Below are 13,324 nucleotides of genomic sequence, written 5' to 3'. Positions count from 1 at the left end.
GTATTGCTGAGAATAGCTAAGTCATTCACAGTTATTCATCATACAATATTGCTGTTAAGATATACAATGCTCTTCTGGTTCTGTTCATTTCATTTTGCATCAGTTTATATAAGTCTTTCCATCTTGTAAAGGAAAATGCTGTCCACATCCAGAAAAAAGCTATGGAGTCTGAATGCAGATTGAAGCATACTATTCTCATTTTTTGTTTTTTCTTTCTCATGGTTTTTCCCTTTTGTTCTGACTCTTCTTTCACAACATGATGAATGAAGAAATAAATTTAACATGATTGTACATATCAGATTGCTTGCTGTCTTTGGGAAGGGGAGGGAAGGGAGGGAAAAAAATTTGAAACTCAAAATATTACCAAAATGAAAGTTGAAAACTGTCTTTACATATAATTGGAAAAAACCCTATTAAGTGCACATAAGTCTTTCCAGGTTTTACTGAAATCATCCTGTTTGTCATTTCTTATAGTACAATAATACTCTGATACAATCATACACCACAACTTATTCAGCCATTTCCCAGTTGATGAACATCTCCTCAATTTCCAATTCTTAGCCACCACAAAAAATATGTGCTATAAATATATACGCTATAAATATTTTTATATAAATATGTTCTTTTCCCTATTATTTTTAAAATTCTCTTTGGGATACAGACCTAGCAGTGTTATTACCATATCAAAGGGTATACACAGTTCGATAGTCCTTTGGGCGTAATTCCTCATTGCTCTCCAGAATGATTGGATCAGTTCACAACTCCACCAACAGTTCATTAACGTCCCAGTTTTCCCACATTCCTCTCCAACATTTATCATTTTCTTGTTTTTGTTATATTAGCCAATCTGATAGGTGTGAGGTGGTTAAGACACCATACTATTTTCATTAATCCCCCAAGTTTCTTCAAAGAGGACAATCAAAGGAGACTGGACTAAAAATCCATAGAGAAGAAGTTGAATGGATAAAGAATGGTTGTTGTAAGACAGTCATATAGATGTGTAGACACCTCATTGAGTTAGTCCTTTGGCAGGTAATGAATAGTACCTATTAATGAGAATCTTAAGAGTGAATTCAATTGCTTTTGAGACATTGCATATTGAAAATAAGAATTGGGCAAGAGGAAGCCAATGAAGTTATAAGAGATCAAGAAATAATAAAACAAAATACAAAAAATGAAAAATAGAAGAGAATGTGAAATATCTCATAAGAAAAACAACAGATCTGGAGAGAGATCAAGAAGAGAAAACTTAAGAATAATCAGATTACCTGAAAGCTATGATCAAAAAAAGAATCTTGATACAATAACACAAGAAATAATTAAAGAAAATTGCTCTGAAGTGTTAGAACAAGAAAGGAAAGTAGAAATAGAAAAAATCCACTGATCACCACTTGAAGGAAGGTCTATGAGGAAAACCCATAGGAATATTATTGTGTTTGTCCTTCGTTGTCGAAGAAGACCATGCCATCAGAGAAATGATGACATGACTTGCACTTGACTTTGTTTTGAGTAAGGGAGGGCTGTGCAGGTCACCAACTTCACTTCTCCTCCAGAGCCATCTGAACCCAGTGACCAGATATTCATCAGGATGACTGGAGATGACCCAGGATACACTGGGAGACCCTGGCCCTTTAGGCCAAGGTCTTTGCAGGTACTCAGTTAGGGTGAGGTAACGCCCATTCATTGAATAGGCCTGTTCAAGAAGCAACCAGGGCATGGCCCCTCTGATGAAGCCAAGGAATATTATAGACAAATTCTGACATTATAGACAACTCAAGGATGACATATTACGAGCAATAAGAAAAACACAATTTAAATATGGCAGTGCCGCAATTAGAATTACACAAGACCTAGCAACAGAGACACTAAAAGACCACAGATTTGGGGATATTATATATCAAAGAGCAAAAGAACCAGGTTCCAGACAAAAATATTATACCTCACAAAACTAAACATAATCCTGAATGGAAAAAATGGACATTTAATGAACTGTCAGATTTCCAGCACTTTGTTCAAGAAAAAAAAACAACTTAAACTTAATAGAAAATTTAACATACAAGAGCCAAGAGAAATACAAGGTGCATATCAAAGACTAACTACAAGAGACTCAATAAGGACAGAGTGTTTACCATTTATGTATATAAAATGTAAAACATATGTCTAAGATTTTATTATTATTGGTCAGTTCATAAGAAAGATTGGGGGATGGACCTGAGTGTGATATGACTTTTAAAAGTGAAAATGTTTAGGAATAGCTAAAAAGATTAATTATTTTATTCAGATGAAGTGAAAGAGGAAGAACCAACACAGAGGATTCAAATGGGGAGGAGGGCTACTAGTTCTGGAAACCTGCTTTCATTTGGGAATGAGTTCAAGAGGAAACAATATGTATGTGTGTGTGCATGTGTGTACATATACATATATATGTATGTATATAGAAAAGTCTTCTCAATTCAGAAAGAAATAAAGGGGATAGGGATGGAAAAGAGGATAAAAGAGGAATCTCTAGAGGGGAAGGGGAGGGAATAGGTATATGGAAGGGTGTTTAGATATATGGGAATGGGAGGGATTCTTGGAGGGGGGTAGGTTAAGAAATAGGAGGGCAAGGCAAAGGGGAGAAGTAAAGTAGAGGAGTTGAGGGATAGGAAATAAAAGATACTCACAAACATAAAACAATGATCAGAAGGAGAATTTGTTAGGGAAAGTATATGTCTATGTATGTATGTATACATGAGTATATACATATATGTGTATCTATATAGCTCTATATAAATATATCCATGCTTAACTGTAGCCTTGGGGAGTGCCGGGGTGAGGGGAAGGCAGAAAAAAGAACAAAGTCAAAGGTGCACAACAGAGAGCAAAAGAAAACTATCAAGGAAGCAAAGAAAAGATGGACAGTTCTTAACACAGTGCGTAGTATTTGCTATATAGGTTTTCTTGAAATGGAAATTTATTGCTGTATATTTTGAATCCTCTCATATTCTGCTGTGACATGGTTTTTTTCTTTTGTCATTTTGTATTCAAGTTTATAATGTATTTGTTTTTCTTTTCTTATTGTGTATTTAAGTTTCAGTATTTACAAAATCATTTAAAAAATAAAGAGACATTATATACTACCTTCAATGATATGGTTTTAGCACCACTGTTCTCTTGATAATGTTCTATACCTGTGAATCACAGAATACCATCATCTCCAAAGAATTTTAGGTGACCTTATGGTAGGTGACTCAAGGCAGGCATAGGTAGGCTATAGCATATTACCAATTATTTCTTTCATACAAGAAATGGTATAAAAGATATAATCTAGAAATTATGAGATCAGAAAATTCCATACAGCGTATATCAGAAATGAGGAAATGTAGATAGACAACCCAAGTGCTGCACTGGTTCTCAAAGAAATCAAAATACTTTAGAAAAGGCTGGAAAAAATAGGAAGGGCCCAGGTTGTGAATACCTTTTAATGACAGAGGAGCTTATATTTGATCTTGGAGGTCATAGGAATCTGAGGGGATTGGCAAGGACGATGGACTGTTGTAGGAGACTGAGGTGGCCATCCTAACCTCAGATACTGAGATAATGAAAATAACTAATCCAAAACAAGCAAAAAGGATAGTTAAAGGCTCTCCTTAGACAGTTAAGCAGGTAACGTACCACACAGGGCAAAGATACATGATGGTGGCTGTCAGTGGACAGATCCCTCTCTGTTTGTCTCTGTTTCCCCACAGGGAGGCTCATTCCCCTGTCCTGACCTCACAGCAGCCTGCCCAAGGTAAGGGTCTCATCTGGTCAGAAGAGCTATATATCCTCAGAGATGGGGTGCTGCTTCAGTCCTAAGAAACTGCTAAGGTAAGTCAAGACAGGATCTATGTGACTTGAAGCATGCCTGTTTTACATTTTCCAGCCTTGTTTTTTCCTGCTACCACCTAGTTAAATTCTTATTGTGGCCCGTGCCCTCAGTATATGTCTCTCGATGGAGGTTGCAGTAGGGCCTGGTCAAAAGCACAGCACACCTGTACTTTAGGACAATCCTGTTGGCAGATGAGTGGAGGATGAGTTGGAATAAGGAGAGACTTGAGGAAGGGAGCCCTGTTGGAAAGCTATTATAATAACCCTAGAAAGAGGTAATGAGAACCTGAATAAGGGAGGTGATCATGGAAAGGCAGATAAAGAAACAGATGGAAGAGAAGTTGTGAGGACAGAAAACCACCACATTGGGCAAATTGGGTATGTGGGGTGAGGGAGAGTCAATGGTTGGCTGTTGTTTGTTAAATATTCAGTGCGAACGTTGACACCTAGAAATAGGCAATCTCTACAGACCGAGGATTCATTTATTGTTTTGTTGGTTGTGTAGACTCAGAAAAATGATAGAGAAAAATCTAAATTATGCAGATTAAACTTAAAGTGTGTCCTGTGCACTTTTCCAGTAACAGGGTGTTAAACGTTTACCAGCACACTGATGTGTGAGAGCAAAAGTGGAGGTCGACATCAAAAGGTTTCAAGCATGAGTGACTTGGAGAATGGAGGTGTCCTCAACGGTATTAGGAGAGTTCCGAAGAGGGAAGAGTTTGGGACTGGGAGACAGCATGAGCTCAGTGTGGGAGATTTTGAGTATGAAGTGCCTGCATGACATACCCATTGTCAGACTACATTGATATGTTGGTTAGTTTTGGTGAAAAGTCTTTTTTCTCTATTTTTCTTTTCCTCTTTTCCCTCCCCTCCCCTTCCCCTCCCCTTCTCTCTGTCTTTCTTTCTGTCTCTCTGTCTGTCTATCTGTCTCTCTCTCTCTCTCTCTCCCTCCCTCTCTCCCCCTCCCTCTCTCTCTCTCCCTCTCTCTCTCCCTCTCTCTCTCTCTCTCTCCCTCTTTTCTCTCTCTCTCCCTCTCTCTCCCTCTCTCTCCCTCCCTCTCTCTCTCCCTCTCTCTCCCTCCCTCTCTCCCTCCCTCTCTCCCCCTCCCTCTCTCTCTCTCCCTCTCTCTTTCCCTCTCTCTCTCCCTCTCTCCCCCTCCCTCTCTCTCTCTCCCTCTCTCTCTCCCTCTCTCACTCTCTCTCTCCCTCTCTCCCCCTCCCTCTCTCTCTCTCCCTCTCTCTCTCCCTCTCTCACTCTCTCTCTCTCCCTCTCTCTCCCTCTCTCTCTCCCTCTCTCTCCCTCTCTCTCTCTCTCTCTCTCTCTCTCTCTCTCTCTCTCTCTCTCTCTCTCTCTCTCTTCTCTCTTTCCCTCTCTCTCTTCTCTCTCTCCTCATTCATTCCTTCCCCTTTTCTCTCCTTCCTTCACTCCCTCTCTCTCTGTCGTCTGTCTCCGCCTCTCTGTGTATGTGTGAATGTCTCTCTTTATCTCTTTGTCTCCACCTCTCTTTGTGTCTCTGGATCTGTCTGTCTGTCTCTCTTTCTCTCAGTATTATTGAGGACAGCACTGTGGCCACCTGGATGGGAAAGCCCACCAGAGATTCAGCAGGGATGCTGAGCTAGCAGCCTGTTTGTATGAGCCCAGGCTGCAAGACTTGAAGCTGATGTTGGTGAGAGAATTACTTACTAGAGCCTTTGGCTTGGGGGCCCCAGGAAGGCTTCCCTTGTCAGTGTTCTGGCTAGCCTAAGGGCAGCTGTTACAAACTGGAGAGGAGGAAGTCAGGTTGCAATTCATCTCTCAGTAGTGGGGCATCTGCTGCTACTTCGAGTGGCAGAGGCAGACCTTTTATTTGGGGGTGGGGGTGGGGGTGGCAGAGAACTCCCATTGTGGACATCCCCTCTGCTGATATACACATGCTCTGCAATTTGTACTCTTGGAAAGTTTCCTGAGCCCCTGAAAGCTTAAACAACTTAACCTCGCTAGGCAAAGGGCCTGAGGATTTGAACTAGGATGGTTCCAGTGTCCATGGACAGGAAGAGACAGATAGAAGAGACATTGTATGCAATGGAGAGAATTTAGCAGCTGACTGGATGTGGGGGGTGGGGTCAAAAATGACTCCAAGGTGTGGACCCTACATGGAGAGATAAAAGGGGAAAAGATCAAGGGTACATAGGAAGGGAACAGCCATTCTTACTTGACTCTGAATTCATTCTATTCTGGGCTTCATGAGGGCAATTGGAAAAGGGAGTTGATGAGGTTCTCCTGACCATTTTCATTTTCATTTAGCAGTGAAGGCTCCTCTGGGTGATTCTGTATGTGTGCACATGTACTCACACATGTGTGAGCATGAGGGTTTTGACTACACTAGAGAAGAAAATGAGGTTTATTGAAGGCTATTACTTCCAGCCAGGCAAATCCTCAGAAAGGCTGGAGACAGAGGTCTGAAGAGCCCTCAGATCTAACACCTTGAGTTGAGTTTTTGGATAGAATTTTATTTGCACTGCAGCCATCTGCAGCATTGTATTAGCTCATGAAAGGTGGTAACAACCCAGACGATTCACAGAGACCGTAACAACCCTCAATAGTTAGTAAGACTGAGGGCACCAAGGCTAGCACCAGTTTTTCCTGTTTATATGTGCCACTGACACGTTCATAGCTGTCCTTACTTTCCAAGGGTTCTAGGGCAGTAGTAAGGTAAGTTGCTATCTGTTCCCTCCACTCTAGATCTATATTTTGGGATCTTTGAGCATTGTAGTTAGTTGAGGGGGCAAAGGGAGAAAGAGAGTATGTCATTCCTTTGCTGACTTTGCAGATTTGTTGAGCCTTTTTTCATGGACTTGTCTATGTTTAAAACTTTTTTCTTATAGCTCAGAGGTCCTTTCTTCCAGACAGATGACTATACAGCTCATTAGAAAAGGGGTTTTAAGTCTCAGTGAATACAAATTTGGCAAAAACAAAAACAAAAAAACCAGAGGGACCATTACATTTTTTCATAGCTTTAATTTCTGGCTTAACTCTGACCTCTCTATGCAAGTGGAGGTACCCCTGTGGAAGTACCCCAAACATATCAACATTCATTCAGGGCTTTTGTTCAATATTTCATAAATTGGAGTATCTTGCAATTCTGAAACTGATCAGCATGCAATTACTGAAGGCTAGAATGGGTCTTAACAGGAACAAAATGGAAGAAAGCAAGGGATGCCTCCTGGCTGTTCACAGTGAAAGGGAGTGGGGCAGGAGGAGCTATTTTAGGCCTAATATAGTGTACCAAGGGTTGATCTGTGAACTCTGGCCCCCAATGGGGGAACACAAGCTGCTGGCCTACTGCCCAGGCTGAGAGAACCACTGAAGCCTGGCAAACTTCCCTGGAGCCAGAGCAATGATCAGTGAGAGGTCACCTGACCTTCACCTCCCAGACCGTGGAGTCCCTCTAGACTTGCCCCCATCTCATTCCTGGAGACCTCCAGTGGAGGGTAAAGCTGTTGTTTAGGGGTCGTAGGGTTGGACGCAGAGACATAAGCACTTGTTTGGAGGTGTTAGAGGATAGATTCATGTGTTGGGTAGAAGTTAGACAAAATGATCACTGAGATCCTTCTTGGGTGTGAAATTCTCTGACCCGGGAATAATCTCATCCAGGTTTTAGTAAAAGCAGCCAACCTCACACAAGAGAGGTGACTGACTGTGTAACTGAGACACACATTTTTGGACAAGGTTAACACGGAAATTTGTTTCCCTAACTTTGCATATTTGTTACCATGGTTTTGTTTTACTTTTTTATTCCAGTAGAGGAAGAGGTGGGAGGGAGAGAAAGTAAATGCTTTTTAATAGAAAAAAAGAAAATAAGCATTTATTAAATGCTTACTATATGCCAGATACTATGCTAAGCTCAGGGCATATAAATACAAGCAAAAAGAAAAACATTCCCTATCCTCAAGAGGCTTAGATTCTAATGAGGAAAGACAACACATTAAAGGGAGAGGAAGAGGGATATGGCAGAAAGACACCTACTCTCCCTAAAATGGAGCCCCCCAGAAGGAACTGACCAAGGGGAAAGGTGGTTGGTATGGCAGAGGGATGTTCCAGGGTTAGAAGGTCTCAGGTGCTAAGGAATTCCCAGGGAAAGAGGCAGTTAAGGCCTGGTGGCAAATTCTAGAGAGACAGATGCACAGATCAAAAGAAAAGAAGGAAAGGAAGAGGAAAGGTAGAAGAAAGGTAGAGGGAAGGGAAGGGAAGGGAAGGGAAGGGAAGGGAAGGGAAGGGAAGGGAAGGGAAGACACCTGTCTATACCCCCTGATCAAACAACCTCTAGCCTTTTAAGCCTGGAGTGGAAGAGACAGGGGTGGATGGATAGCACTATCAGTTCAGACAGGTAGGTGGCCAGTAGGTATAGATTTACAGAGGGAACTTCATCCAGGAGCTGGAGGTTTCTGAACAGAGGAAGTCAACTTAGCTCATACCCTCTCCCTCTTCCTCTCATCCAAAACCTGCTCCTCCTCCAGACTCATCTGTCATATCAAAGGCATCAGTGTCACCCAACATCTCCTTTTCCAGTCAGTGCTGGGTACATAGTAAGTGTTTAATAAATGCTTGCTGATTGATTTGGCCAAGCCAAATCTCCATTCTTCTCCATTCTTCCTTCTGAAGTCTCTCTCCTCCTGTCTATTCCCTGGGCTCCAATCCTAGTCAAGGCCCTCACTGCCTCCTTATTGGCTTTCCTGCTTCCAGTCTCTTCCCCTTCATTGCTGTTGCACACAGTCACAAGCTCTATTATTTACTACATGTGTGACCAAAGGAAATTGGCTTCCCTTCCCTGAACCTTGATTTCCTCATCTATCAAGAGAGATGGTTGGAAAAGACAATCCCCAGGATTCCTTCTAGCTCTGAATCCTATGATTCAATGAACCCATGAGTAATTGTCCTTAAATCCAGCTGTAGTCATGTGACTGTCTTGCTCAAAATCTTTTCATGATTCCTCATCATCTCATAGTTTGACTCTGGACTCCCTTTCTCATTTTTATCTTTCTCAGTTCCCCATTACAGAAGAATTCATATTTACCTAGTTTTCTTTAAGTTCTAAGTTTACAAAAAAGTTTTTTCTTAGTCCTTTGTGAATTAGGAGTACAAATATTCCTTTCCACATTTTATGGATGAGGAGACTGAGGGTCAGAGAGGTCATCCTCTCTCTGTCATGAGGTGGCCAGCATGTTTCGCCATGGTAGTTAGTCATTGTATTGAGCAGAGCTCTTAAGTCTTTCAAAGCTGTTTGCCTTTACAATATTATTGTTACATAAATTATTCTCTTGGCTTTGCTCACTTCATTTTTGCTTGAGGGTTAGGATGGATGCTAGCATAAGGATTTAGAATTAAGGGTTAGGTTAGGGTCTGGTTTAGCAGTGGAATATGGGTGAGATTTAGAATTTGGGTAGGTTTGGGTCCAATTGACTTCAGGCTTTGCTCTATTAACTGTCATACATGGTCTCTCTCTCTCTCTCTCTCTCTTTTTTTTGTGAGGCAACTGGGGTTAAGTGACTTGCCCAGGGTCACAGAGCTAGTGTCAAGTGTCTAAGGTCATATCTGAACTCAGGTTCTTCTGACTCCAGGGTCTGTGCTCTATTCACTGTGTCATCTAGCTTTCCCTATCTTTATTAGATGTTTTTGCTTAATTGTTTTCCTTTGTCACAAGGGATAATTCGAGTGGGAAATAAATGTTACTTGAAAGTCAAAAGGCAAAATATAAAGATATTTCAAAATTCAGAATAAAAACAGTACACTACATGCAGATTTCATAGGAGGGGACTGCGATGCCTCCTCTTCTGTCTAGATCCCTCCCCATAGGGACACAGGGGCACTCCCTTGACCCCATCTCCCTAAACATCCTTCTCAGGGACAAAGCCTTGCTCCAGGTATGCAGTGGATGCTCTTTCTGGGTATGAGGAAACTGAGGAAGGTCAGCTGTTGTAGGATCTCTTTGCCCTGGGTCCCCTTGGCTACACCCATGCAATCATTAATCCAGCTGTGGCCCCACAGATGGGCTGAGGTATCCTGAGGCTAAAGTCCCCAGCCAGAATTAGCTGAGGCTGCTTCATACATTTCTCAGAAGCAAAACGACCATCCAAGCAAGGTGTCCAGTCCGTGGGAGTGTTCCAGTTATAGAATACCCTAGTAGGGATTCCCACCTTTACTGTCTTTCTCATAATTCAGCCTCCAAATTTTGCCAGAACAATTTTATTGATGTGCAGATCTGGTTGTGACTCACCTGCTCAAAAATAAAAAATCCTCCAGTTATCTAAGAAGCATTTGTTAAGTGCTTACTGTGTGTGCTTCGCACGCTGGTAGGTGCTGAGGCTATAACTGCAAAAGTGAAACATTCTCAGTCCTCAGGTGGCTTATATTCTGTGGCTAACTTGTTCCCTTGATCTGGCTCCCTGTCACCTACTGAACAGAATTCAAACTCTTTTTGCCTGGTGTTCAAAATCCTCCATGATCTGATGCTAGACTACTTATCCAGACTTATCTCATGCTACTCCCTTCCACTATGCTCTAGAAATGATGCAGCACAATGCAATGAACAGAATAGTAAATATGAAGACTTGGGTTCTAATCCTACTTCAGACACTCATTAGTTATGTAGCGATAGGCAGGACAATTAATTGCTCTGTAATTCATTTCCCTCATCTATAAAATGAGTGGTTTGGAATCAATGGACTCTAAGATTTCTTCTAGACCTGGGAACCTGTGGTATATCTTTAATAAGGAGGCAGTGAGGCGGGAAGCAATACTGGCTCTTGTGTCAGAGGTCTTGGGTTCAAATCTCACTCCTGACAGTTACTATCTGTGTCATCTTGGACAGGTCATTTCACTTTCCTGGACCTCAATTTCCTTATCTGCCAAATGAAGAATTGGATTAGAAGACCTCTGAATTCTTTTCAATTAGGGATCTATCATACTATGGATTACTCTTTGAAAATGCCTGGAATTCTCTCAACTCCGTGCCTGTGCATGGCCTGCTCCCTGTGCCTCGAGCACCCTCTTTCCCTGTCTTTGCTTATGGAATTCCTACTTGCCCTTCAAAGCCTGACTCAACTATCACCCTCTCCAGGAAGCTTTCCCTGATCCTCACAGTCAGTTAGAGTCTTATTCTTAAGACCTCATAAGGCATTTTGCATCTCTCTAGTGCATCTGTCATGGATTACTGGGGAGCAGAATTTTTAATTGTGTGTATTATCCTCCTCCTTCTATTAATCTATGAGTTTCATGAGAGCAGGGAACATATCCAACCTAACTTTGTACCTCTCTCAGCTCAAAGCAGAGTACTCTGTTTAATAAACATTGAGGGAATATCTAATGAATATGAACCAGATTCTATGAGCCAATTTGTGTTCAACTTATCTTAGTTAAATTCAATTAGATTCAACTCAGTGAACATTTGGTGAGAGCTTGGCACTAAAGTAAAGAGATGACTAAGACACTAGGACTGAGTCCTTGACCCCACTGACAATCTAGTATCTCAGAAGTCACCTCATCCAGAATTTGTCCAGAAATGTCTTTAAAACCTCCACTAATCAACTGTGAAAGACTTGATGACGTTGATCAGTACAATGATCCAAGACATCTCCAAAGGACTCATGATGAAAAAAAAATGTTATCCATGTCCCTAGAGAGAACTAATGAGCTCTAAGTGCAAATTGAAGTATAATTTTCTTATTTTCTTTTGCTCTTCTTATATCATTAACATGAAATGTTTTGCATGATTTCACATGTATAATTGAGATAATTTTGCTTGCCTTTTCAGTGGGTAAAAGAGGGGTGAAAGGGAGGGAGAGAATTTGGAACTCCAAATTTAAAAAGAAAAGAACGAATTTTTTTTGAAAAAACAAACAAACAAACAAACCTCAATCAATGGGGATGTCTACTTCCTGAGGAAGCTCATTCCATTTTTAGAGAGCTCTGATGGTTTAGAAGATTTTCCTGAATCCAGATCTGTCTCCCTCTAATTTCCATTCAGTGTTCTGAGTTCTGCCCTCCAAGACCAAGAAGAACAAACCAAATTGCTCTCCTCAAAGATCTCTGATTAAAGAAAAATACTTGGAGACAACCAGTTATCCTTTCTCCCCTAAGTCTTTCCTTCTTCCAGATAAACATTCCCAATGCCTTCCATAGAACAGTGTCTCTGGTTCTTTTATAATTCTGGTTACTCACCCCTGAGTACTTACTAGTTGTCGATGTCCTTCTTAAAATGTGAAGTTCACCTATGCCCAAAGGGCTATAAAACATACTGGTACTAGGTCTATAGCCCAAAGAGGTGGTAAAAAAGGGAAAAGGACCCACATGTACAAAAATATTTATAGCAGCTCTTCTTGTGGTGGCAAAGAATTGGAAATTGAGAAATGGCTAAACACATTATGGTATATGGATGTAATGGAATACTATTGTTCTATAAGAAATGATGAGCAGCAGATTTCAGAAAAACCTGGAAAGACTTATATGAACTGAAGCTGAGTGAAGTGAGCAGAACCAGGAGAACACTGTACAAAGCAACAGCAACATTGTGCGATGACCAATTTTGAAAGACTTAGCTCTTCTCAGCAATGCAATGATCTATGACAATTCCAAAAACTCATGATGAAAATGGTATCCACATCCTAAGAAAGAACTATGGAGTCTGAACGCTGATCAATACATACTATTTTCCCTTGATGTTTTATTTCTCATAGTTTTCCCTTTTGTTCTGATTCTTCTTTTGCAACATGACTGATGTGGAAATTTGTTTAACGTGATTGTACATGCATAGCCTGTATCAGATTGTACACCATCTTGAGGAGAGGGAGGGGAAACATTTGGAACTCAAAATCTTATATAAATAAATGTTGAAGACCAAAAATAAATAAATAAATAAATGATGTGAAGTTCACATTTGTGTTCTAAATATTTTTCTAGCTCCCACATGCTGCCATTAGAATTTATATTCTAAAAGTGGTCAAAAGATATGAGCAGTTCTCCAAAAGATACTCACAAATTATTAGTAATTGTATGAAAGTTTGTGCCAAATTGTTAATAATAAGAGACTAGTAAATCAAAATATTTTTGAGCTTTCACTTTACACCTAGTAAAGTGGTAAAAAAGGACAAAAAATGGAAATAGTCAATATTGAAGGGGCTGTGGAAAGAAAGGCACACTGATATACTATTTGTGAAGGTGTATAGTGGTCCAGTCATTCTGAAAAGCAATTCAGAATTATGCAAAGAAAATAATTAAAATGTCCATATCTTTTGAACCAGATTTCATTACTGGGTTTATATCCCAAGGAAACTAGGAAATCAAGAAAATAAGAAGAAAATTCCTACATATTATAAAATATTTATATCAGCTTTTTTTGTGATAGTTAAGAATTGGAACAAAGTAGATGCCCATCAATTGGGGAATGGATAAACAAATTGTGGTACATGAATATAACAAAATATAACTGTGATATAAGAAA

Source organism: Notamacropus eugenii, chromosome 1, assembly GCF_028372415.1.
Source record: "Notamacropus eugenii isolate mMacEug1 chromosome 1, mMacEug1.pri_v2, whole genome shotgun sequence".
In the NCBI taxonomy this organism is placed as follows: domain Eukaryota; kingdom Metazoa; phylum Chordata; class Mammalia; order Diprotodontia; family Macropodidae; genus Notamacropus; species Notamacropus eugenii.
The sequence above is the reverse complement of the archived record's forward strand: the minus strand, read 5'-3'. Positions refer to the sequence as shown.